Raw genomic sequence first — 27,180 nt, forward strand, 5'->3', positions numbered from 1 at the left:
TAGAATTACAATTGACATTCTCAATTATCTATTAGGATTTTATTTTTCTACAGGAAATAAGGTTATAAATGATTTGTTTACAGTGATAATAGGCTGTGCTATTTTTTTTTTGACACACACACACAAAAAAATGACTTAAATCTCTGTAAGCTTCACAAATTTGTTGCGTCGGTTGTCTCATTATCGGTTGTAATGTGACCCGAAGCGTAGTTAGTACCCTTTTAGAGAGATTATATATGCTAAAAGAAATCATTTTAACACTAGAATCCACAATCGCACACGCTAAAGGCGACAGTTACAGTTGCTTCTGGCCAAGTAATTAAAGGGAAGGCTCAAGAAATAAAAGAGCACATGTAGTTGTAAGCGAACACAAATTTAAATAAACAAAACAACATTTTTTTTTAAATAGTAGCTTGTTAAAAGCACATCATTCCAAACTAAATTTATTTGAAGACATTAACCATTCTAAAGGTTTCCCATCGACACTGTGTCATATTATTGATGTTACCGTTATTAATTATATTATTAACATTAACGGCTATTGCATTCTAGAACTTATAGTAATTACCAGACTGTATATAATTTGTAAGAAAGTTGTCTATTTAACTAAATCACTGTGCAGTCACAGCGTTCATAACAGTTCATATTGTTACGGACATACTACTACCGTTTGGGGTTCTTTTGCGATTTGATGGTCGATGCAGAAATAAAGGGTCCTCAGTAGAAAACGACGACGTTTATTAACACAAAGGACACGAATACACAAACGACAAATATATACAGCCGAGATGAATACAGTCAACAGACAACAGCATACTACAACAAACAGTAGCCCACAAGTAGTAATCGTCCACAGGACACGAAGCGGTCAGACAGAAATCAGCAGGAAAAGGGATCCTAGGAGCTTCGCTCTATAGTCTCTCCAAACGGCTAAAATTCTCCACTGTCTCCTCGCTTTAGCTGTATCCAAATGCCGACTCACTACTACACGATTGGCTAATCCTCACAGGACTCGATGCTGCTTCCATAATAAACAGCAAGACTCGTCACACCATTCAGCTCAGCAATCACTTGAACTCCACAAAACGCTGGCACTTCGTTGGACTATACCGCAGTTGCTCCGTTTCCTCTCGAGACTCGTTTCACTTCTCCGACTGTATACGATTCACGATTCCCATTGATTTCGGCTTCAACTGCCGGCCTTTTATAGTTCCAGAGAGGTAGGCCTAGAAGTTTCTGGACCAATCAGGAGTATCTCGATTTCTATTGGTTCATTTGCTAAAATTCTGCCAAAAGTCGCCAAATGGTCGCCAAGCTCTGAGATCACTGACGCGGTACGCGATTAGCAGCCAACAGGGCTCACCATAAAACAGTCTTTCTTGCGATGTAACTCTTCGTGCTGGGAAGCAAAATTAGAGGAAATTGTAACAATATTTTTATTTCCTTGGTATTCGAACATTCAGATTACTCGATCGTTAAAGTAAGATGGGTGGTAGTTCCTTTGTAGTTGTAACTAGATCCGAAATGCGCTTTAACATCTGTTCCAAAATATTATCTTTCCTGCTTTTAGCAGCCTTCAATGTGTATCATAAGTGCATATATTATGATAGTTGAAATAATTTCTTAGAAAACGATACATCTGATAGTAAAAACAGAAATGCGTTTGTCTTCTGATAGATATTATAAAGACAAGATTTCCGATTTTTTTATTGCAGTGGGGATATCATTTTCTTATTTTTGATCATTAACATTAAATCTATTAATTCACTTTGGTGACTGAAAAAGGTAAGGGACAGAATCCGTCAGTATGATGATTCGAAAATAAGCAGATTAATTATTTGTTGATGTTAAAATATTAATACGTTTCTGGTATAGCAACTGTACTAATCTATGCTTACACGGAAAGTATTGTCGGTCATATCATTTGAGCCTTCAATAGGCAAGTGTTAATCAGGTGTGCCCAATAGTCATTAAGCACACCTGATTAACACTTGCCTCATCATATTTTCCGGTTATGTATTTTAAGAAATTATAAGCACAAATCTTAAAAAAAATTAATGCAATATAATTTGGAGAATGAATAATATAATCCAATCATATAATATAAATTAGATGGCTATTTTTTTTAAATGTTACAAAAAGTGGTGTTCTTTAACTCTATGAGCCCAGCAAGGGTAAGAATTCCAGTGCCTCAAAGTCCTGAGCCGTTTTTCGAGGGCAAAAACAAAATGGAATCGTCTTTTCCTTTTTAAGAGGTAACAGGAGAGGGACACCTACTGAGCTTTAATTGAAATGTCTGGTCAGTTTTTTCTCCCTTGTCGTTTGGTGGTATGTGAAGAAAGGTTTTGCTTAATTTATGAATTTACACCCACACGTTTATAGATGATTTTAGGTGAATTGTTTTGTTTGCATTTTATAGTTATTATGGAATTAAGAGTAAATTAAAAAAATAAAATAAGAATAAATTAATTAAACATAAAACATAATTAACTTCGAATCTCTTTCGGATTTTTTTTTTTTGCTTTTCCAAAAGTGCATTTTCTTATTTATGAAGTGTGAAAACTTTCTATGATAAAAAATAAAATTTATATTTTAAGTTCGTAGTTTAGAATTAGTGCTTATTTTATTATTTTTTAAACCTTTATATGAAGCATATGAAAATTAGCCTGAAGTCTTCAAAGAATAGGAAACTATTTTAGCAACAAACATCTTGAAAATTCAAGCTTGTTTTTATTTTATAATTATTAATAAAATAATGTAAATTTATTCATTAAAGTAAATTGGGAAAGCTTTTATTTGCTTTATAACTTACCAATAATATTTTTACAAACTTTGTACAATATTAAATAAGGGATTGGTGGCTCGAAAAACTGAAATAAACCAAATAAAATGTTTAAAAAACAAATTTTTAAAATTTATTATTTCGCCAAAATAATTCAAAATTATTTTGCCAATATAAAATTTAAAATATCTCTAATTACCAAATATCAGCAGTAATATAGAATGCAGTTTATTAAAATATCTTCTTTTCTGCATTGTATACTTAATTTCCTGAAAAACTAATTCAGTAAAGATGATCGTGGTGAGTATCTTTACACAGATCTGTCTTCTTTTGGTTCTTCGAAAAAAAAAAAAGAAAATGCATTTTCATATTAGTAGTTTAAGTACATAATTAGAGAAGTGGAGTACTCTGGCGATATTTCACAGAAAAAAAAATATATCGCTATCGATTCCCAAATGATCATTTTTTTTCCCTCATAAAAATTATATTACAGAAAATTGTAGAATATTTTATAGCAATTCAAATTAGTCTCTGAATTACAGTAAATATTCTTTATTTAATTTCATGATTAAAATATGATAAATTTTATACCAAATCGCAAGACTTTCGTATTTGTATCAAACTGAGTTTTTGACAAATAAGGTAATAAATATGTTGTTGTTGTTTATCATGGCACTTGCTATGCACAAGTTCGATGACGAAGTCAGCGATTTTAAGCCAAAGGAGTGTCTCTTGTTTTTTTAGTAGCGCCAACTAGGGCCAAGAGTACGTCTTAGCTACTCACACATCTCATTCGCTTACACAACCCCTTTTTACAGGGGGGCACATTCACACATCTCACAGATAGAACGGAGGAAGAACAACCATGCCCGTACCGGGACTCGAACCGGTACCGGGAACGCCCACAACACAGGGAAGACGCGCTATCCCTATGCTAGGACGCAGGCAATAAATATGTTAAGATTATTTGTACTTTTCGCACGCATGTAGACATTTATCAATCGATTTATCCTTTTTCGATTATTCTCACAAAAGATCCTTCAAAATTGAAACTGAATGCATCAAATTTACTTTATGTCTGAATTTTATACAGAAATTGACTTTAATTAGCAGTCTTCATATTTTTCGAAAATTTACTAATTGTAAAAAGCCGTGGAGAGGAACAGTAATGGTAGAAATTTTTATTTTGCATCTAATTGGGATTTTTTTTGTAATGAAATGAATTTAGATAAATCGATTTGTAATTAAATAAGGTATCAGAAAAAAAAAATGAGAAAGCAGATTTTAAAAAAAATTTGAATAATTAGTGTCCATAAAAATTAGTAAAGACGAAGTAAATAGATTTTTTTAAATTGAAAAACATATTAAAAATCTTAATATCTTAAGCATAAAAAAAATACTGAAAAACTCATAGCAATTGAAATAAAATGTTTTTAAAAAATCCAATCATAGAATTTAGAACTTAACTGATAAATAATGCCTCATCCCTTTAATTACTATCTGAAGTGTCCTTTTCCTTCGCACGCACACCATGACTTGAAAAGGCTCTCATCAGTCACTATCAATGTTAGCGGATCTCCCATAGCGAGCATGTGGTGCTCTCCTAGCGAAATACTTTTAGCTTCTTAAATTCACCTAACGGCCTCAAAGCGCCTGAATTAGGCCCTGTTGGACGGGGCGATCTCGGACGAGTTAGGGCTCATAGTGTTAAAAATAAACGAAACGGTTGAATTTTCTTTTTGGAATGTATGACTCTTAATAGCAAATGTTGAGTAATGAGATAGGCATGAAAAACTATAAGTGTTTTTTATAATTTCCATAGCTCATTTTTAGGTGTCTAACAGTATTCGGTGTATTAAATTGTTTTCGGTTTATTAATTAATAATTCGGTTATTATTAAAAATTCCGTTTATTAAATTGCATTGTAATGAGTCGATTAGTATTCCATTTATAAAATATTTCATATTCATTACTTAATTTTTGGACACCAGTGTTGTTAAGGTTGGAATTATAGATTCGACAAGGACAGCCTTTGAATGAAAACTATGTTTTATTCTGTAATCCGTTTATATATGGGATATGAGTCCTAAAAGAAAGTACATAAAGTATCTTAATATAATATACTCAATTTGCTCTATATCTGAATCCATCTATTGGTTGATAATAATTATAAGAAAACCTCCTTAATTTTACTAAGTCAAATATTAAACCATAAATTGAATATTTCGACCCGCCCAGAAACACACGGAAAAAACTGAATGACAGGACCACCATGAGAGCAACAACAGCTGGAACTGTGATGGAGTTCTAAGGGCCATCACCGTCCACGGTACAACCCTTGCCTTGGGAAGTACGTCCCACCATCAAAAGGAGATGATCAACCCTAACCATTTCTGTATCCATCAGCATGACGAGAACCAACCACCATGCTGAAAGATTCTCATCCTCATTTTTGAGGGGCCCCACAAGGAACTAAGTGAAACAGTAAAAGCAGAAAGAATCGTATATCTTTTATCTTATTGCAAAACTGTTTATCCATTTTGAGCACCTGATATTTCAGGAGTTCGATGAAAAAGCAAAATATTATAATAGCACAGTCTGCTTCAGAGATTATGAATATTATCAGTATATTTTTTTTATTTGCTGTCAACGATGCGCCAAATATATATATATATATATATATATATATATATATATATATATATATATATATATATATATATATATATATATATATATATATATATATATATATATATATATATATATATATATATATATATATATATATATATATATATATATATATATATATATATATATATATATATATATATATATATATATATATATATTTCACATATTTTGTTCCCCTTATTTCCTCGAAACGTCCTTTAAGAAGATATTTATTCGTTGAAAGAAGAAACTATTCAATAAATAGAGAAATATTCATGGAAATGATGGTAGAAAAAAATAAAGGTGAAAATTTCGAAACGGCGAATGGAAAGTATTCCTTTATTTAAAAAAGAGAAACCATTTATTTCATCTTAAAATACCGTACACAGAGAAAAACTGTGGAAAAATTAAACAAATGTTATAACTTTTTAATTTGTAGCATCAATGGTTAAAAGAAATTTTTTTATTAATCAATGAAAAAACATCATTCGAAGCATATGAATGACATATTTTGAATATTTGGTTAGAAAGAGAGTAAAATTAAAAAAGAATAACATAAAATCCCAGACATAAACATAAAACCCTGGCAACATTATGTTGACTTTTTACTATGCAGATATCAATTTCGTTGCTGTCTTGTGTATTATCGAAAGAAATGTTTTCTCTGAATTTTGCTTTGAATATAAATAATGCATGAATGAAAATCTTGATGTTGGGAAATGGAACAGATAAGGGATGTGATAGGGAAGTTGATACACTATTTCTTTTTATCAAAGACCTAAAAAACAACAAAAAATTGAATGACAACAAAATTTAATACCATTGATAAGTATTAAAATATTTCATTCTTATATATATATATATATATATATACATATACATACTGAGGATATTGGTTATCTCTAATTGCAGCAAAATTGTTTAAGTACGATTGAAATTGCCAGACATTAAAGAAGTGTAATTGTCTTACATATGCTCCGCTCAATGTAGCGCATGAAATATCCTAATGGAGACCAGCTCCTTGAAAATATGGTGTTTTTAATAATGTAATTCATTTCCTACTTTATAAACTTTGCAGCAATGTACCTTCACTTTTCTATTCGTCTTTTTAAAGTGCACTAACATTAAGCAGAATCTTTCTTCTTTAGTTTCCAACAATGGAAGAAAACCGCATGCTTGATAGTTAATGAAAGGATGAAAACAGTTTGAACTTTGGTTGAACGGTCCAGTTCAACTATACAATGACATAGAAAAAGTTTATTGGAAACTAGACGAAAAATATGTTTAAATAATTACCAAAATTTAACAAAAATTTGCACAAATCTGAAATTTTTTATGAAATTTTATTAGAATGAACGTTTGTTGGATTTTAAGAAGGTATAAAAATTAATTTTGAGCTGAAATACCATCTGAAATGACCTCAATAATCTCCTAAAGTCAACTTCATTTCAATTAATTGAAATTCTCGTTAAAATTTCAAAAATAACTCCGAGGTTTATTCTCACCCTCCAAAGAATATATGTGTCAAATTTGGTCCCTGTATATTAAACATTCCTATCTGTAGAGCACCAACACCCACACACAAACATATTCATCTTTATTATCAGTGGCGATCTAATAATATTTCTCACCATTACTGAAGATATTTTGAGCTACTCATTCTTGTCGAATTTTTTGTCAACGATATCATTTGAGGAATAATCGAAATCCCTTCATTAGTCAGAGAGTAATCGGCATTCGAATCACGCACTCACTCAACTGATAAGATAGCTTATCCATCTACTGACGTTTTATCTGTTCGAAGTTTCGAAATCATCCGTGATTGGACAACCCGGCCTAATGACTTCAATGAGCACTTGATAGCTCCGAAGAATGCATTAATTGAAACCCGGAACCCGCCTTGGAGATGTCTGCGATGGCTTTCATAATTACGGAGGCTCTAATCAAGAACCGATTTCCTCAGAATATATCCTCCGCTATCTTCACTGTGCATTCTGGGTAAAGCTATTATCGCAATAACCGATGGCGGAGGATTTCTAGTTTCTAATAATCGAAGTGGCAGCGTTCTAGCGTGAATATGGAATGATGTAACGAGGAATACTTTTCTGGGAACACGGATTTAAATTCTTCATGGCGTTCTGTTAAGAAATGAAAAGGGATCCTGTCCAAAGTTTAAAACAGATTGCTTCAATACCTCTTTTATTGATTGACTAAATAATTGTTTCGCTTCTCATAGTCCGCAAAAGAACCTTATTTATGATAACTAGAATCGTATCGTCAATTTTTTTTTTAGAGTTGTGCAAATACTCAAAGTTATATTGAAATTATCTGCTTGTAAGAGTATGCTTCAAACATTTACAAAATTTGAATAATTAAAAATAGAAAGAAATAGCAAAAGCAGAAAATTTGAAAGATTAATTGACTACATAAGATAATAAAGAAATGATTACTCATCAGAGCGCAACCTCTGTGTGTAACAAAAAATAATTAAATATTTGCTATAAAAAATTTCATGACCAGTAAACACATATGAGTCGCATATTGTATTTAGTGTAATAGAACTGCATAACCACAAGAGGGTACTCTGCCCTACCCAAAGACTTTTGAATAAATTTAAATGACTGCCCCCCCTCACACACGTCAACATTGGTGAAAGCTATGGATGAGTCCTAAAGACCATCACCGGTCAGGGTATAAACCCTCCAGTAGGAGGCATGTCTTGTCATAGCGAGAGATAGCCGATTCTGTACAGTTTCTATATCCAACAGGACGTCGAGAACCAATCACCAAGACGGAAACTTCTCATTTCCATTTTTGGTGGTATTCCCTGGTGGGGGAAAATAGAAATACATAAAAAGATAATACTAAATTCGTTTCTGAGGAACCCTGCATTAAAAATGCTGATTTATCTATAATTAGAGATATAAACTTTCATGTTTAATTTATTTGTCTTGTCTACGCCATGTTTGAAGCTGCTGTATTCTGTATTTTTCCTGTTACAAAATTCGTGGAAAAAGTGTCAATTTCTCCGATTTGTCTACAGTTTCTCTCCCCCTCGTCATTAGCAGGTATTATGTCAGTGAAAAAATAGTGTCCCTATAAAATAAAAACGGATACAGCAAATTAGAAATTTCAACTTGATGTTTGTTGATTCTTTAATATTTTTCTTTATACTGTTAACGCTTATTCGAAAGATGGTATGGGTCGTAGTTCCCTGTGGTATATTCGCTGCTTTTGAATCGAAACATTAAGCATCCTCTACGTACCAGAATGTCTGGTTCTCCAGGAAAATATCCCACTTTTTAATGCAATATACTCATTTAGAGCTAAGATAGTAGCTCAGATACCATCTGATGGAATTTCAAAATTACTTGGCTCGTTCCTACATAGTAACAAAATTTCAAAATGAAATGTTTAAAATGACTACACTAATTGAAAATGTAACTTGAAAAAATGTTTCTCGTGTTTTTTTTTATTTTTTTTTTTAATTTTCCTTTTTATTATAAATGTCTTCTTATTGTCTACCAATGATCGGCATTTATATTGCAAATCGTTAAAATAGAAAAAACAATAGAGAATGATGGACTTGCCATACATTGCCGTACATTCAAACTCAAATCATTATAAAGTTGTACACTATTTCTCCGCTTTTGTAGCGATTAAAAATATTACGAAAATATAAAATACTCGCCTCATTGATTCTATTGAAAATTTCTTTCGAACGTCTTTTATTAGCATCAGGAACAAAACTATCAGCAGCTTTTCAAACAGAAAATAATTCTTTTATCTTAAACAATACAGTTAATCCCCATCTATACTTTATTGTATATCACATCAATTGTTACGTTATATACTCTAAAATAAAAGTACCAAAAGATGCAGTAATGAATCAAAATCCCGTGGTTGATATTCGATGATAACTATTCTTTCGCTTCGTAGAAGATAAAGTAACATGAAAATCGACCTAGCGGACAAAAATATAAGAAATATTTGAAAAAAGAAACAAACTAATATCTATTTTAAGTTGCGAAATATTCAAAGTAAAAATATGAATGGTAACGTTTTGCGAAAAAAATCGAAAAAACTGTTTTTTCAACATGGATGTACTGTAAATATAGTAAACGATTAGAATCAATATTTTAACATCTTTGAACTTGGAACATATTTTATCTTTTAATGGCATTGTTCTAATATATCACATATTAAAACAATACCAATTGAGCGTAAAACTTAAATTCTGCCCATCAGAATAGAAAATGAGTCATTCCCACTTCGTCATCTATCTGCAAATCTATTTATGCATTTTATACAGCTGATATCACAGAAATCCGATAACAAAGAAAAAAATTATCATAAAGCAGCTTTTTCAAGAATTTCGAATGTTTACGGTCTATTTCTTCCATTTGTTGCCAACGACGCGTGCAAAAATGATACTCTCTCTACTTTTTTTTCTTTCTCTTATTTCTCCAAAATCTCTTTTAGGAACACATTCTTTTCACGGTTTCTTATGAAATAAGAGTAACATCAATAAATAAGGAAATATTCATAAAGCTGGATATAAAATATCAAGTAAAAATCAAAAATAAGTGGAACATTTTTTTCTCAGAAGGAATTTATATTTAACCTAAAAAGTATAGACTAAGAAAGCTACGAAGAAAACTAACGAGAATGCTATTCCTTCGACTTTATTTAGTTCTGATACAACGTGGCCTTTCTTTACTTTCTTGTAAATGAAGTATAAAGGAGGTATTTTAATCGTCAAATACAGGGTGTCCCAAAAAAAATGTATACACACTTTAAATAATTGTAAATTTGGGGTTTATTATAATTCGAATAATTTTCAACATGTAAAAGATTCTACAAATATCATTCTATTGTCTTGTTATCGCATGTTCTCAAACTGATGTCCGTTCTACTCCAGAAACTGCTGACAACGCGAAGCGATGGAATAGCACACATGATGGAACAATTCCCTTGGGATATTCGTACATTCATGTTCAATGGTTGCCCTCAATTGAACAACTGTTGCAGGTTTCTGTGCGTAGACTTTGTCCTTTAGGCATCCTCATATAAAGAAGTCTAGTGGTGTGAGGTCTGGTGAACGTGGAGGGTATTCGACAAACCCTCTCCGTCCAATCCACCTGTTAGGCAAGATCCCATCAAGAAAAGATCTAACATCACGATGGCAGTGTGGAGGTGCCCCATCTTGCTGGAAATAAAACTCATCCTGTTCAAAGACCTCTCTAATGCTTGCTGCTAAAATGTGTATACATTTTTTTGGGACACCCTGTATTTGAACTCGGGATTTTAACGAATGTCTATGTTTCTCTGAGTCGGAGAAAGACATTTCTGACATTCTGTCTGTGTCGTCAGGAAAGTGGTAACTTCAAAATCCTATGAGCAAGAAATGAGCTGTGAACAAGAAACGGCTGATGCGTGAAATATGGAATAATGATTAAATTTCTAGATTTCTGTCAAATTTTGAACGAAACTCTATCAGAGGAGGTGTGTTTGTTCGATTGCAAGGGAATTCGGTAACTACAAAACGCAGAAAGCTAAATAAATAAAATTTGGAATATAGGTTTAACATCTTACATATGCCGGCGCTCCTGGCATATGGGTAGAGTATATTCCCCGTTATCTGGGCGTCCCGGGTTCAGGCATGGTTGTTCCTCTTCTGCTTTCTACCTGTGAGGTGTGTGAATGTGCCCCCCCTGTAAAAAGAGCTATGCCAGCGAATCTGACGCATGAAGTAGCGAAGTCGCAGTCTTACCCCTAGTTGGCGCTACTGAAAAAGTAAGAGGTGCTCACTCGGCTTAAATCGCTGACAGATAAGTGTCAACGGGCTTGTAAAGTGCCCTAAGTCACAACGCAACAGCATCTTACATATTGATACTTATCAAATTCGTGTAACGGATGATTGTCTGTTCGTCCGTACTTTCGAATGCATATAAGCACAATAATTACAAAACGGAATGTCGTAATTCGATGAAGGTGGGTGTATAATCTCAGGACTACAGCTGTAATTTAGTGTAAAAGTTTTAGCGGTGGACTGGAAAGTACTGTAGAAAATTATGTGAAAAATGTCCTGAATTGGCAAATTATTGAAGAATTATATTTCTTTATGAATCAATTAAAGAAATATCAATCCTATTATTAAAGGCCCATGAAAACATATTTGAATATAATTGAGAAGTGACGTTATATCCAACGTAAAGCATGAACTTAGCTCCATCAGATCATTCTTAATTGAAATGTATAAATTTTAAGAATTATAAAAGTAACCATTTACAGTGGTAAACGATCTCGTACTAATGATGCAATGAAAGAGCTCTTGGTTCATTTTTTTGATGATAGGAACCAACAGGTTAATGGAAATAATATAGTAAATAATTTTCAAAAAGACAAAAAAGTTTCAATGGATCGAAAAGGAATGTTCATCGTTCATAAAAATTCAATCACTGATTCAAGATGGGTTTTTTTAATTCGTAGGAAAATAAAGCTTTTGAACAAATCCATTAGGTGCATTCATAGGTTTCATGTAATGAAAGAGAACTCTGTATATTTCTTGGGAAATGCAGTAATGAATGACAATGTCAAGAATGAAAGATAACTCTATATATTTCTTGGGAAATGCAGTAATGAATGACAATGTCAAGAATGAAAGATAACTCTATATATTTCTTGGGAAATGCAGTAATGAATGACAATGTCAAGAATGAAAGATAACTCTATATATTTCTTGGGAAATGCAGTAATGAATGACAATGTCAAGAATGAAAGATAACTCTATATATTTCTTGGGAAATGCAGTAATGAATGACAATGTCAAGAATGAAAGATAACTCTATATATTTCTTGGGAAATGCAGTAATGAATGACAATGTCAAGAATGAAAGATAACTCTATATATTTCTTGGGAAATGCAGTAATGAATGACAATGTCAAGAATGAAAGATAACTCTATATATTTCTTGGGAAATGCAGTAATGAATGACAATGTCAAGAATGAAAGATAACTCTATATATTTCTTGGGAAATGCAGTAATGAATGACAATGTCAAGAATGAAAGATAACTCTATATATTTCTTGGGAAATGCAGTAATGAATGACAATGTCAAGAATGAAAGATAACTCTATATATTTCTTGGGAAATGCAGTAATGAATGACAATGTCAAGAATGAAAGATAACTCTATATATTTCTTGGGAAATGCAGTAATGAATGACAATGTCAAGAATGATGAAAAATATGTATCATTAAAATATCCGTAATGATACTATAATATGTATCTAGAAGTTGGAACTGACTTCAATCATTCACTATTAAAGTTAGTATAAAATTATTTAGTTGTTGAAAAGAAAGTTATATCAAAATTTATATAATGTGATGTCTTAAATATTAAAAGAAAATAATTATATCACTTCTTTGTATTTAGTATATTAATATTGCATTTAGTATATTAGAGTTGTATTTAATATATTATTTCTTTTTATATATATATGAATATAATATTTTGCCAACAGTACTTTTTTTGTAAATAACACCCTGATAGATAAAAAAAAAACTATTTATCAGGTTGAAACCTTTATCGAATCTAATAAATTCCCGTGCCAATCTAAATTAAAACTTTGTATTAATCTAAATAATTTACTTCTTAAAGAAAATGTAATTATTTTTACTCAGTGCCGTCTAAGTAAAAAAATTATTGAAATGTGAATCGAATAATTATAATAAAAAGAAAGAAAAATAACATTTTTGCTCAATTCTCAATGGATTTTAATATATTTCCTCAATTTGCATCTATATAGTTTCTCATGCAATTATCATAATTTAAAAAATTACTCTTTTTAAAAATAATCGTTTAATTAATGTATCATAACACAGTTTGCGTTATCTTTCATTTATTAAATGAATTTAAAAAAATGCCACTTAAAAAAGAAACCGTGACTAATTTTTTAATGTTTTCTTTTTTGTTTATTTAAGGATTTACATTTTAAAAGAAATTTGTTTTGACTCCTGCGTTAGAAGCGATCAGTCAAATTACTTAATTTTGTATCTTTGCCAGTTTTGAGGAAAGAGAATATATTTTCATCTCGCTGGGTTGGAAGACACTTTCACTTTCACTGTAAATCATCCATTCAGTGATGTCGAGTAACACAGCTTGCAGTAATCACTAAAGCGAATTTTATTATGCTTCCGCTTCATCTAATTTCCACTCATCTGCTGCGTTATAAATGACTTCATCTTGCAGAGGGGAGATCGCGTTTAGTTTGCTACTAATCATTCGATGCTCGAGTCATTTCGTTCATTTCTTTCTCTGAGTGTTCATCAAGTGAGTAGTTTGTTTCATACTGAATATTTATTTTTTAATTAATCATCACTGTAAAGTAACTGAATTTTCATCAAGATAAGTGTAAAACAGTATTAATTTGCATGTAATTGATGTAATGAAATGAAGTAATGGAAAATGTAATTGAAAGTTAGACTGTTTTAACATGCATTTTGAAACAAGTATATATTTGATACAATTCGAAGAAGAAAAAACTGCTTAAAGCAGAATTAGATAGAATGCCGATATGAGCTAACACTTCTAACTTATTTTCGCTTGATATCACTTTTGTAACTGTACTACTTTGAAATAAATCAATAATATATTTTCTATAATTTGGAAATTCGAGGTTTCTGAATATTGAAATATCCGGACCAAAATCATCATTTTACATTATGGTTTTTTGAAGAAATGAGTTGTTGTTGTTTCTTATGGCACTTGCTACGGACAAGCCCGCTGTTCAAAGACAGCCAATTTATTCCTAAAAGGGAGTGCCTTTTTTTTTTTTTTTTATCGTAGAGCCAACTTGGGCCAGGAGTACGACTTGACTACTCACGCATCACTCATTCGCTTGCACAACCCCTTTTTACAGCAGGGTACATTCACATATCTCACAGATAGAACAGGAAGAACAACCATGCCCAAACCGGGACTCGAACCCGGGACGCCCAGATTACAGGAAGGATGCGCTACCCTTATGACAGGACGCCGGCAGATATGAGCACTCATTTCTTATAAAGGAAATCATTTCTTTTTTTCATCACTGGCTTAGAATATAGAATCAAAAAAGTAAGGGATAACTTTTCTGTCCAAGTTTATTTTTTATATTGTACAGAAAATTCCTTTTGATTTTTGGAATAGAAGAATAGAATTTTCTGAATAGATTTCATTGAATATTAATAAAATAAAAAAAAAGTTTTTATATATCAATAACAAACTAAAAATGACTAAATGAAAAGAATTTTTAAATGTAACGTGCTAGAAAGCAGATTTTTTATATTTTAGTTATTTTGTGCTTTTTGTCTTTAATTTATAATTTACCAGCTGGTTTGAAATTTGAATTAGCTGTCTAGTTAAAATAGAAATGATAGAAATAATGATATCTATTTTCTTATCGGCAATGAATACATTTGTTGAAATTTAATGATATATAAAGCAGAAGAACAAAAAATATTTATTCTATCTTTTTTACTTTATTTTTCAAGTGCTTTAGGGTAGACAATATTTCTTTTCTCTTTTTCCGTCTTCAGCAAAAACACATTTCTTGGCTGTCCGACTCGAACGCATTCAGCATACAAATGGATATGTGAAAAACATGGATTTTCTAGGTTCAACCAACACACTTCTAGTTACCTTGCACCTTGTTGATGGCCATCGATAAGGCAAGTCGAATGCATAACTGCAGTCGTTGAAAATGAAAAGACATGTCGGTGGGAATAATGGGAATGCGTGGAATGAGCACATCTTCTCCAATCGACTTTTCTTTAAGAATAGTTTCTTCGTATTTTGCCACATATTTTGCCTTTTGAATCTGATGCGCCTGATCAGGTGGCATATAAATGTTATTGTTCGATTATTGCCGCTTGTTTATCTTGAGATTCTGAAGTAAGTGAATTTTCAATTCTTAAACGATCTGCTTTATTGCATGCTTCACGCTCCTTGTTTATTTGAGAAGCTCGAATTGTCTTATTTCTACCTGCTGCGCTGGCAGATATTAAGTAACGAACATTTGGGGACATATTTTTTTGTCGAAGCAATCAACACGATATACACTTGTATAACCAAAATATCGTTTGTCGATTCACTAAATAAATAAAAAAATTATTGTTTGCACTGGAAAATTTCCATTATGTATAACTTAACTTGATCGGCATCAATAATAATAATTCTATCTTGTATGCATGAGACAAACTATGAACAATAAGTGTGGTTTGTCGCAGACAAAATATTGCGCACGCTGAATGACTATATCCTGTGTAGAAAACCTGATGTATTCATTAGTGCGAAGAAAAAAAATTAGAGCTTGCATTAAATATTTTCGGTTTCATTTCACTCACATTGATTGGCATCAATTATAATAATTTTATTTTGTTTGATAAGTGTGCGATTAACTCCAAATGGTACGTACCGTTTTTTGTTTGTAAAATATAAAATTCGCTCAAGTGAGAGCAATAAGTTGGCAAAGCTTCTTCGCAATCAGTTGAACGGTACGGCAGGGCAAAAGATACGAACAAATAAAAATTCAGTTTTATACATTAGATTATTACATATATTATAAGATTTTCTACCAATTTCTCTTATTAACTTCTAGATGGTGCATTATTTGCTGATATAAGTTTGAATTGATTTATCAGTAAGCTGAAAATTCTTTGATAAATTAAAATTATTTTAATAGCATCATATTATTCAAATATTGAAAGAAAGTAAAAATATCTGAAAACCATAGCATATCAAAAAATAAGCGAAAATCCCACCACTAAATTCCCTCTTTCTAGACATGAAGCAAACCAAGATAAATAAAACCTCAAAAATCGGCACTCATTTCTAAATGAATGTTATTTTAATTATTATTTCAATGACATTTAATAAAGCAACTTCTTCATTCGCACTGAATTTGAGAACAAAACAAATAATTCTTACTTTCAATAAAAACAAAAGTGCATACAAACTATTTATAGCTATAAAATAATTTAGCGTCATTTCACAACATATATCCACATGCAATGAAGAACAAAAAACTCTTATTCCATCACTGATAATTATTAAAAGCTATGATTCTCTCAATGATGTTATGACAAAGTGCTCTAAAGAAACATAATATGAAAATAAAAATCTTCCTCATACTAAATCGAGAAGCTTAAATTATTAAGTAAAGCAATTAGAACATAGAATAGAAAAAGATTTTAGTTAAGTTATATTAACGTCCTGTTTTAAAGCAACAGTAGGGCTATTTTGGAACGAACCACGAAAATTTGAACCGTGGTCAGATGATGAGGACGACACCTCAGCTGGTACCTCCTCTCCACACAACACCAGCGGGAGGGCGTTTGACCCGGGCGGATTTAACGTGCGCCAGGCCCGCTTATATGACGGTTCTTCACTGAAATCGGGTCTCTGAAGCCGAGACCTTACCAACAGGCCACTGCGGCCCTGGTAGAAGAAAGGAAGAATACATTTTCTCGAATTAGCGAGAAACAATTGGCGGGAGCGGTCTCCCCAACCCTTTCTGGCATGCTCTGTAATAAATTTATCATGCCAAAGAACGCCTTGCATAGAATATGCGCACAGTAGCTATAAAATATTGATTTTTAGCATAAATTTGGCTTTTTTACTGAATCTATCGTTCCATCCTTAACGAGTCTTTTGGAAATGAATCCCTGGCATGGCATTAATAGTATCCGAAAATCAAATTTCTGCTTTAGGTACATTTTTCTTAACCTGTTCGTTTTTCTTGATTTAACATACTCCCTTTTTTTAACTGAAAGAAAGACTGACACAAATTGCACTTGTAATCACAAAAGCCCGTACCAAATTTGATATATTTTAGTTATGGCGTTTTTAAATAATCGCTTTTACATGTTTCTGAAATTGTAGACCGATAGACAATCAACACGTTGTTGGATTTGGCGGAACATTTGATAAGTGTCTACTACACTATAGATATTAAATGTGTACCGAATCCTATCTATCTTGCTTTGTTCGTTTTGTAGTATCGAGTTAACTTATATTTAAACAGCTGGACAGGCGAACTTTCTCTGAAAGGATTTTACTCAAAATTTGACAGAAACCTTCAAATTTGGTGTAAAGACCGTATACCAAATTTCACCCATCTATCTTAAAGCACTTTTGAGTTATTTTTGTCACAGATAGGCAGACATTTTCCAAAAGATGTGTTTTTCGAACTCATGGAGTTCTAAAACGAAAAGATTCATCAAAATCTCGATTGAGAGTTTTTTTTTTTTTTTTTTGACAATTTCTATACTTTTGCTACATTACGCATAAGAGGAAGTAAAAAGCAGAAAAAACAACAAAAACAGAGCAGTCTTGAACCAAAAAGTGTCAGCGATATTGTGCGTATATAAATTTTAACTACAAAAGATAAATAATGAAATATTTGTCGAATAATTTTTGTGATATGCTCAGAATGATAGGCAAAGATGCCTATTATGATCACAAATGCAAAAGTCGCCTCAAAGGGAAACAGTCATTTCCTTAAATTCAATGTTTGGCATCTCTTTAAGATTACGTTTGGTTATTATTATTATTATAGACCAAAACGATGAGGCATCATCGATGATTTTTCGGCGATTCGCATAAAATAGCAAAGATAGAAAATTATAAGGAAATAAAAAAAAACATATGAACATTTTGTTTGATAATCGGACACTAATCTATAATTCAAGCATTGTTTTTGTAGGTATATTTTCCATTAAGTTAAAATGTCTAAATAAATTCCCCTAAATTTAAATCGTTGAAATATAAGAAAAAGTATTTCGTCTAGATCGTTTTACTTTCTTTTTTCTTTAACAATAAATTTATTTATTAAGAATAATATATTAGGAGAAAAAATAATATTATCTATAGGATGATTATACAATCACATACAAAATCATCTCGTGTCTTGCTGATGATGATTCGTTTATATAGCTAGGGAAGAAAAAGATACATATCTAAATAAACAAAATATATAATTTGAAATGCAATTCAAAATTCTTATAATTATTTATTGCACACTTCCTACTGACCAAAAAAAAAAAACTGAAATTAAAATGTGGAAAATCCAACATTCTTTATTCATTCGCCAAGACGATAACGTGACTGAAAGAGGTAAAATGAAATCCCTTTATTCAGCAATCAACAGCCGTCTTATCTGTTTAAAGTATCGACGACCCTTTTATGATCGGGAGTAACGTATTAATTGAAATCTTGGCCACCCTTACAGACATATCCGTGTTATAATGACGTTCGTAATTAAGACGGAATTTCCTACCAACGAATCTGCGAAGTAGATTCATTATCTTCCACAAATATTTAACAATTATAAATAGACAGAGTTATATAAATACTAGCCGCTTTTCTCAACGTTTGTCCAAATTATTAACTTTTTTAAACATAATAGGGGACGCATATTAATTTCCGCCTTTTTATTTTTATTATTTGTTATTCACCTTGTTATAAGACCGAAAAAAATGAATTCTTTTGAATAAATCAAAATAATTTATGGCACGCAAATTAAAAAAAAATATGTGTATATAATGCGAAATGAAAGTAGAAGAGAAATTTCCACCAGTAATAATATCTAAATTATCGAGATTAATATCCGAAGAAAGCATTTTTTTTTAAATTTCAATTTTGATATTGCCAAAAGCACGCGATTGTCTGTTTTAATGGAGGAGTGTGAATTTCTTATCACTGGAAATTCACAATGACAAATTGTGTGTTACATTAAGAAAATGACTAAAAATAAAGAAAGTATTGTACAGGTATGAAATTAATATTTAGTTTTTGTTTAGTTTATTTTATAATTTTATACAAAAATTATATGATTTTCTAAATGTTATCACTGGTTTGTCAGCCTTTTATTTTAACAAATGAAATTGATCATTTTGGTTTGTTTTTAACATCTTAGTGTGCAATTAAATACTTGCTGTTTTAGCGATTTGAGCACTTGATATGATAAACCTTAAAATTATTCACTTGACATTTTTTTCAATCTGTGTATTGATATATGAAGAGATATTAATGGTGCTGCAATTGAATTTTATTAATCTTTGAAACTACGTGGGATGTTTCTTATTCCTTTAGTTAAAATATTTCATTTTTATAAACTAAAAGATGCACCTACTTAAATCATTATGTTTGATTTAAAAGCAAAAGAAGCTGAAATTGGATAAATTAGTAGTTTGTAATTAAGTGGAGGTCTTTCGTGCGTTTCCGGTTCATTTTGTATCTTAATTATGACAAAGAATAAATGCAAGAAGTGAGGATTGTGAGATTTCCTTACAAATATTAATATGGCAAGTGAAAATAAGGGATGCTCAGTTTCGAAAAATCACATTTGTGCATGAAATACGATCCATTTCAGTGAGAAAAATATTATACAAAACATACCATCTTTCTATTACAAGTGCTAAGAAAATATGGAGTAACAGAAACTTTTTATTCTTTTTGTGTACAGCCGATCACCCTGCCACCATTGAACGAAGCAGTGTCGACAGGATTGTTGGACGACTTCTTTCTTTGGCATAACCCGTCCATAATACCGGCCGATTAAGCGAACTGTCATTTTCATCAAATCGTTTGACTCCCCCCCCCCACGCAGCCACAAAGGGGTCAATATCTGACCTTCCTCCTCGTCTTTCTGTACATTATCCTATTAAACGCGTAGGGGGCCATCACTTACTGAAAATCTCCTCGAAATTCTCCATATTCCTCCAAATTCTCTGTCCACAACTAAAGAAATCGAAACCCTTTAAAACTTTCAAATAGCTCGTGAAAAAACTGACAATTTTTAAGATCCTATCATTATCTGGTGCCATCAGTAATGTATTTAACACATCCTTTTCGAATTTCAGATTCTTTCTTAATTCCGAGTATGCCTTCCATTAAATAATGATATAGGATTAACTGAAATTATTGGGGCCCAGAGTGACTCTAGGAATGCAATGCTGTTTAAAAAAATGGATGTGTTTGATGAAGGGGCAGTCTGAAAAGAAATTTGGTGAATTGCCTTCTTTTTCTTAAATGAAATTTATAACAAACTATATTTCGTTCTCTTATTATAAGACATTATTCATGGAGCCATTTACCCAGATAGCTTGCTCAGAAGTGAGCATTCTGTATTTTTAAAGGTCAAAGGCTTTTAAAAATAATCTGGAAAGAGATAAAAATGCTTCGCTTATTTATTTCATTAATAATTATTAAACAAATTGGGAAGCATCCCTTGTGGTTATGAAGAAATAAAAGCCCATAATCAAGACTGGTTCTTTTTTTTTCTTGAATCTCTCAGTTCTTTTGAAAACCAGAAGCTTTTAAATGCATCGTAACATTATCTGAATCTCTACCCTAATTAGCATTGAATGAGTACTAGCACATTTTTTTAAGTATTCCGAATGAATGCAGAGTACTCAGTTTCTATGCAAATTCGAGCTGGCTCAACTTTGAACTAAAGTTTTAAGAGAAGAAAACTTTTATTTTCCTTTTGGAACATTTTGCTTATTTCCTTCAGCAAGCTTGTCGCATTTTCTTTTAAGAAAGTAAGTGAAGTAGTTCTTAAAACTTAGCTATATAACTTTTACTTGCTGAAAGCTTCGAGATCAACGAAGCTATTGACAAAGACTTTGGCAAAATAAAAATTGGGAAAAAGATTTGATGGTCAAACTTTGAAACATGTGAACTTTCAACTCATGAAAGAAAGTAATGTGGAAAAGTTTAGAAATGTTCTTAAAATGACAAGTATTTGAAACTGAATAAGAAAAGCTAGTTATAAAGTAAAATATGGGTGCGATCTGATTTGAGATTTCACAATATTTCTGTTGTAATTCCTCTTAATTTTTCCTGGATGATAATTCTTTCTTCAAAAAGATTCACTTTATTAATATTTTAGGTCTGTATTTATAATAATAATTATTATTTTAAATTTCATAATAATAAAGTAATATAAATCTTGTTCAGTGAATCCATTTACTATATATTTCGTATATATTATTTTAACAAAGATGGACTTTTTTATCGATTTCACTTTCACTTTTTGATGAATTAGAATTATAAAATTCTGTATATGAATGCGTTCTTCGGAAAAATATAAGTTTTAGATGTCTTCAGTATTAAGGTATGAATTAATCTATTATAAAATTAATTGAATCACAATCTAATAATGACTTTGAGAAAATTAATTTCAAATTATATAGCAATGGTTTAAGAAGAACGTTAGAGTATAAAGGAGAGCAAATCTATACTTATAATAAAGCTCAATATGTGTGTATGTGTGTTGGCCCTCTATAGGCCAGACGGTTTGACTTACAGCTCTGGAATTTGGTACACTTATACTTTGGAGGTCGGAAATGTACACATCGGAGCGAGTTTTTTGGAATTTTTAATTAGAATTTTAATTAATTAGAAATTAGGCGAAATTTCGGCGTTTTTCCGCAATAACTTCCAGAAATATAATCGCATAAAAATGATTTTTACATTAAGTTAAAGTGTAAAAAAAATATATCTTTTCAATGACACTACTATTTTAACGAAAAGGTAAAATTACTATTTTAATGAGTTTTTAAGAAATAATTTAACCATATTTTTCAATAGTTTATTTCGTACAAAGTAAAAATAAAATTTAAGCTGAACGTGCATGTTACACTCCAATGGGAAAAATTAACTTTTTTCAACGCGTTGTCATCTATTAACAAACGCTCAAATTAGAAAGTAGGTTAACAATCATTGCAAATTAAATATATAAAACTTTAATTTTTCACATGTTCTCGAGTGTGAATAAAATGAAAAAAAATATGAAATATGATATTTTTTGAAAAATAAATACAAGGAATACAATTTTCTATGATATTTTACAATACCTATATTTCTAATTCAATTAAACAGTTTTATTTAATGCAAATAGGGTTTGATATGTACAAAATATCTATTCTAATAAGAGCCCAGCAGCTAATTTATAAGCCTTTAGTAATAGATAAACATCTACTAACAATTGGTTTAAATGAAATAAATAATTATATTTTATGCAAATTGAGTCAATAAATGATGATGAATTAAATTTTTACATATATCCTCTGCCCTGTAAATCATATTTAACAAAATATTATTGAGTCGGTTTTATTTAAACAAAAAGATTTGTACTCCAATCAACTAAAGCTGACCGATTTATGAAAATTTAAATATCACGATTCTATAAAAACGGGCGATTTTAAATTACTTCATCGACTATCTCAAAGAAGCAAATAATCTCCCACAGTTTCTGAGAGTGATTGGCCTAGATTATAAAAATATTGATTGTTGTTCTAAAATTGCAATATTCAAAACTTAATAAATCGGTCAGATATGATACGCAGAGGTTAGATATGTTTATTTATTTCTTAGAAAGTTGAAATGTCTAGAAAATTTTGTAGAATATGAATCCTTAGGACCAAAAGATTGTCTAAAAGTTAAATTTTATGATTTTTGAAGCATATTTATAGACCGTAAAAAAATAAAAGGTTAGTATTGACATCATTTAAATTCTTTTGAAAAATAAATCTAAAAATTTAATTTTGCAATGAATTTTATTGAATAATTCTTTTTACATTAGGAATTATGAAAATTATTCTGTAGTGCATATAAAACTTCAATGACGAACGACTCTGCTTTCAGTTCTTATATTTTTCTTAAGGACATGTTTGAATTCAGTAAAAAAACGTCTTTATATTAATTGTAGTTTCATCATATCCACTTTAATTTGAAATTGAATTTTACTGGAGCTGATAGAAATTTAGAGAGAGATGCGAAATACAATGAACAGAACGGTTTAAGACTTACATAATAGTATAAGAGAATTATATGACTATCAAAATGTGTAGCTTATAAATATTTTGCTGAAAACTCTATTATGAGACCAAGTTACATAAAATATTACTTGAACATTGAGCGGCAGTAATATCGGCGAAACAGTTGGTCGTCAAAGGCGGTTAGTAAAAAATAATATTTAAGAGAAAACTGTATGATTGTTCTAATAGGTAAAATACTATTTTTATGAAAAATATATCGGTAAGCATTAAAACGTAAATGTGAGAAAAGCTAAAGCAATATTATATGATAACTAAGGTCCAATAAGTATTACAATTCATTGAAAGATGAAAACTGAATGAATTATTATTAATTTACAACTACGAACTCAAATGATTTTTCAGATCTTCTTTAAATGTCACTATAAATTATAGAAATATAAAAAAGAATTGTTTAACACATCACTTCCAACCTTTTACTGGGAGATACTTTTAATCCACTATGTTCCACCGAAGATCGTATTTTTATTTTAAAAAATTATATTTGGCAGTAAAAATGTATAATATTTTAATTATATTTGAACTGAAAGATTTTTTAACTAGATTATGCCACTGTATTATCTCAGAGAAGCTTCATTTTGATTGCTTCTAGCGTTAAATTCCTTTTCTATATATTTGTATTGTAAAGAATTTTCTAGGTCTAATTCACTTCCATTTTATGTGAATTCACAGATTATGTTAATAATATTTCCATTTAACTCGATGATAATATTCAGTATTATAAAAAAGACGTTCCATTTGTTTAGATTTAAACTCAATTTGAATTTGCATTGAGTGAATAATAATTTCAATTCGATGATTTATAGAAATAGGGAAAAAAAGTTTTGGGTGAACAATTCCATTTGAAATAAAGCAGCAGTGTAACCGCGTGACTTATTATACCACAGATTTAATATAACCATATCTAACACCCATATTCATAAGAGAATAAAAAATTTCTTGAAACCAATAAGGAATATTTTCAACATTTTTTTCTATATCAGTCAAGAACATGTGTTCTCATGTTCATTCTAAAAACGAAAAGAAAAGTCAGAACCATTTGTTATTATTTGCAAACAGTTCGATTTTGTTTCCTGTTGTCGAATTTATAAAGTTGAGATGTTTGGCGTAGCTTGTTAAGAATGGAAATATTTTCTAAATGGTTTTCGTGAATCTCTATTATTTTTTATTTACGTATGCATTGGTTTTGGAGTTCTTGGAAGTCTCCTTGACATCATTCTTCTTTTGGACGTTTCTTCCTAAATCTGAAAGAAATATCTCCAATAAGTGAAAAAAAATGATTGAAAAATTCAACTAAAAAAATCGAAAAAACTCTCATACATGTTCTTATTTATTTGGGTGTTTCTTCTTTTCACGACTAGATTTTTTTCCTGAATAGAAATGCTGCTGACTAGCATTGGGATAAAAAAAATAAGGGAAGCAGAATTTTGGGGAGAAAGTCACAAGCTCTGCTAGTAAGTTTTCATTTGGTTGAAAGGGCGGTTCCAGAAAGGAGAAAGGAGAAGAAAAAAAAAAAAAAATAGAAACGCTCGCGCGCGCGTGTGTGTGTATACATATTTTAGAGCAGTTACGTGGCCGAAGAAACTTTTGAAATTTTAACTTCGATTTATGTCACCCCGACGAAAGCCTTAATTTAAGTACAAAGAATAAGCTATAAGAACTATGTCAGTCTAGATTGCAACGCAAGAGCAAAAGAGACCTACATTTTTTCCTTCAATCATTTTACTATGAGAAATTGATAGGGATTTCTTTAACATGTGTCGATTTAAGAGGGAATTTTAGGTGTCTTTAACAGAATGTGGTAAGCAGTAGGGATATTCACTCGAAGCGTGAGAACCTGCTAAATACATTAGTTTTCTAGAGCGTGTGTTAAAAAAATAAAAAGTGGAACTGGATCAAGAAATAAGAGAATATTTTAGAATGAAGTTAATAAGGGTTAAATTATGATGAATTATTTTAAATTATCAGGAAATAAATGGAAATTTAAATCAGATGAATTAGATGTAGAAGAATCTCTCTCTCTCTCTCTCTCTCTCTCTCACACACACACACACACACACACACATTCACACACACACACACATACACACATTCACCCACACACACACACAGAAACACACACACACACACACACACACACACACATATATATATATATATATATATATATATATATATATATATATTATATAACATTAATTCATCTAACATTCTACATCTATCATGTGTAAATTATTAACAAAAAATGAAATATTTTAAAGATAATAGCTAGACAATCTGTCGTGTCTGATTGAAAATATTATATATTAGATTATCTGATCTTACAGAAATCGAATGATAACAATAGAAGGTATATTTGAATTGCATGTGTCAAAATCTAAAGACACGTAGAGATAAATCTTCTGTAATCAACCCATTAAGACGCTGACTCACCCCAATATGTGTTGTGAAGTTTGCTCACTACTGCTTAAACAATTTAGATGATAAAATCTTCTTCGTTTTGCTAGATAAGAATACTACAAAGATCGATGGAACTTGCCCCATTCTGCCTGGGTATGAAATGTGGAAATCATTCAAATTTATTTTTTAAAATAATGATCTGATTAGCATGATATGAATTTTTCGTCTTGGTACTGTTTTCATGAAATTTGATATGCATGCCTTTCATCAAAGCCTTTCATGCCTTTCAAAGAATATTTATCTGCATGATTGCAGATAAATATTCTTTTATTAATTCATTAAGTTTATAATTATCTCTAATGGACATTGATTAGTATGCTCAAAACTTTAAGACAAACTGAAAGAACTTTATTGAAATTCAACAAACAGTTTTAACTTTTTATAGTGAAGAACAATAAATTATAATTTAAACTGTAATGATAAATGAGACTTAACTCAAGATGTAATAAATTTGAATAGTTCAAACAATGAAATTCGCCTTATATGTTTTATCTTTTAGGGATTTTTATAGAGCTTGGCACTTGTCTCTCCCATTCGCCATCTCAAAGTGTTACGGTCGTGCCTATGTGCGATGCATGCATCGAATGACTGTTTTTTTCAAACTCATAAACTAATTTGCATCGTTCAAAGGTTTTTTAATATAGTCTAAAAATAGCATGTAATCCACAGAAAGCGCAAGCCATTATTTGAATTCTTATATGAATAAAAAAAGATAGCATCATTCTGAAATAGAAAGTGTCAGCAATAGAAGATGAATGAGAAAGAAGAGAAAATAACACAGACTAGAGGGTCATTTTAAAATTATTTAATAAAATTTTGAATTTCATGAATAATATCAAAACTATAATAATGCGTAACAGGCCATTCTATTTTTTATTTTAATAACTTCATTTTTACCTTCCTAGAAAATTTTAATATATCCCGTTGCCCTTTTGTTGAAATATAATCTCCGTTTCTTAAAACAATAAATTTTAAAAAATCCATTGGAAATTTCATCCTTATTAGCCTCACCACAGCAGAAGATAATTTTCTGAAATTCTTTTAGAACTAATGGAGAGGTCTCTCCAAAACGTTCTTGCATATTCTCTAATAAAGAAAACGTTTCTTTGTATGTTTTTTTTTTTCCAACCGATTGAAAACAATCTTGATTCGGAATTGCATTTGAAGACTTAAAAGGACATATTCAATTTGATATATTTAACTCAATGCCTTTTTGAGTTATCGCGTTTGCAAGCTTCTAAGAGAAATGAACGACAGGTGTTCAACCACTTGCTGGATTTGACTCAAACTTTAATGGGTGTCTGCAGTATACATATTAAATATGCGTACCGAATTCTATCTATCAAGCTGCCTTCGATTTGTAATGATCGTGTTC

This window comes from Argiope bruennichi, chromosome 11 (assembly GCF_947563725.1).
Source record: "Argiope bruennichi chromosome 11, qqArgBrue1.1, whole genome shotgun sequence".
Lineage (NCBI taxonomy): Eukaryota > Metazoa > Arthropoda > Arachnida > Araneae > Araneidae > Argiope > Argiope bruennichi.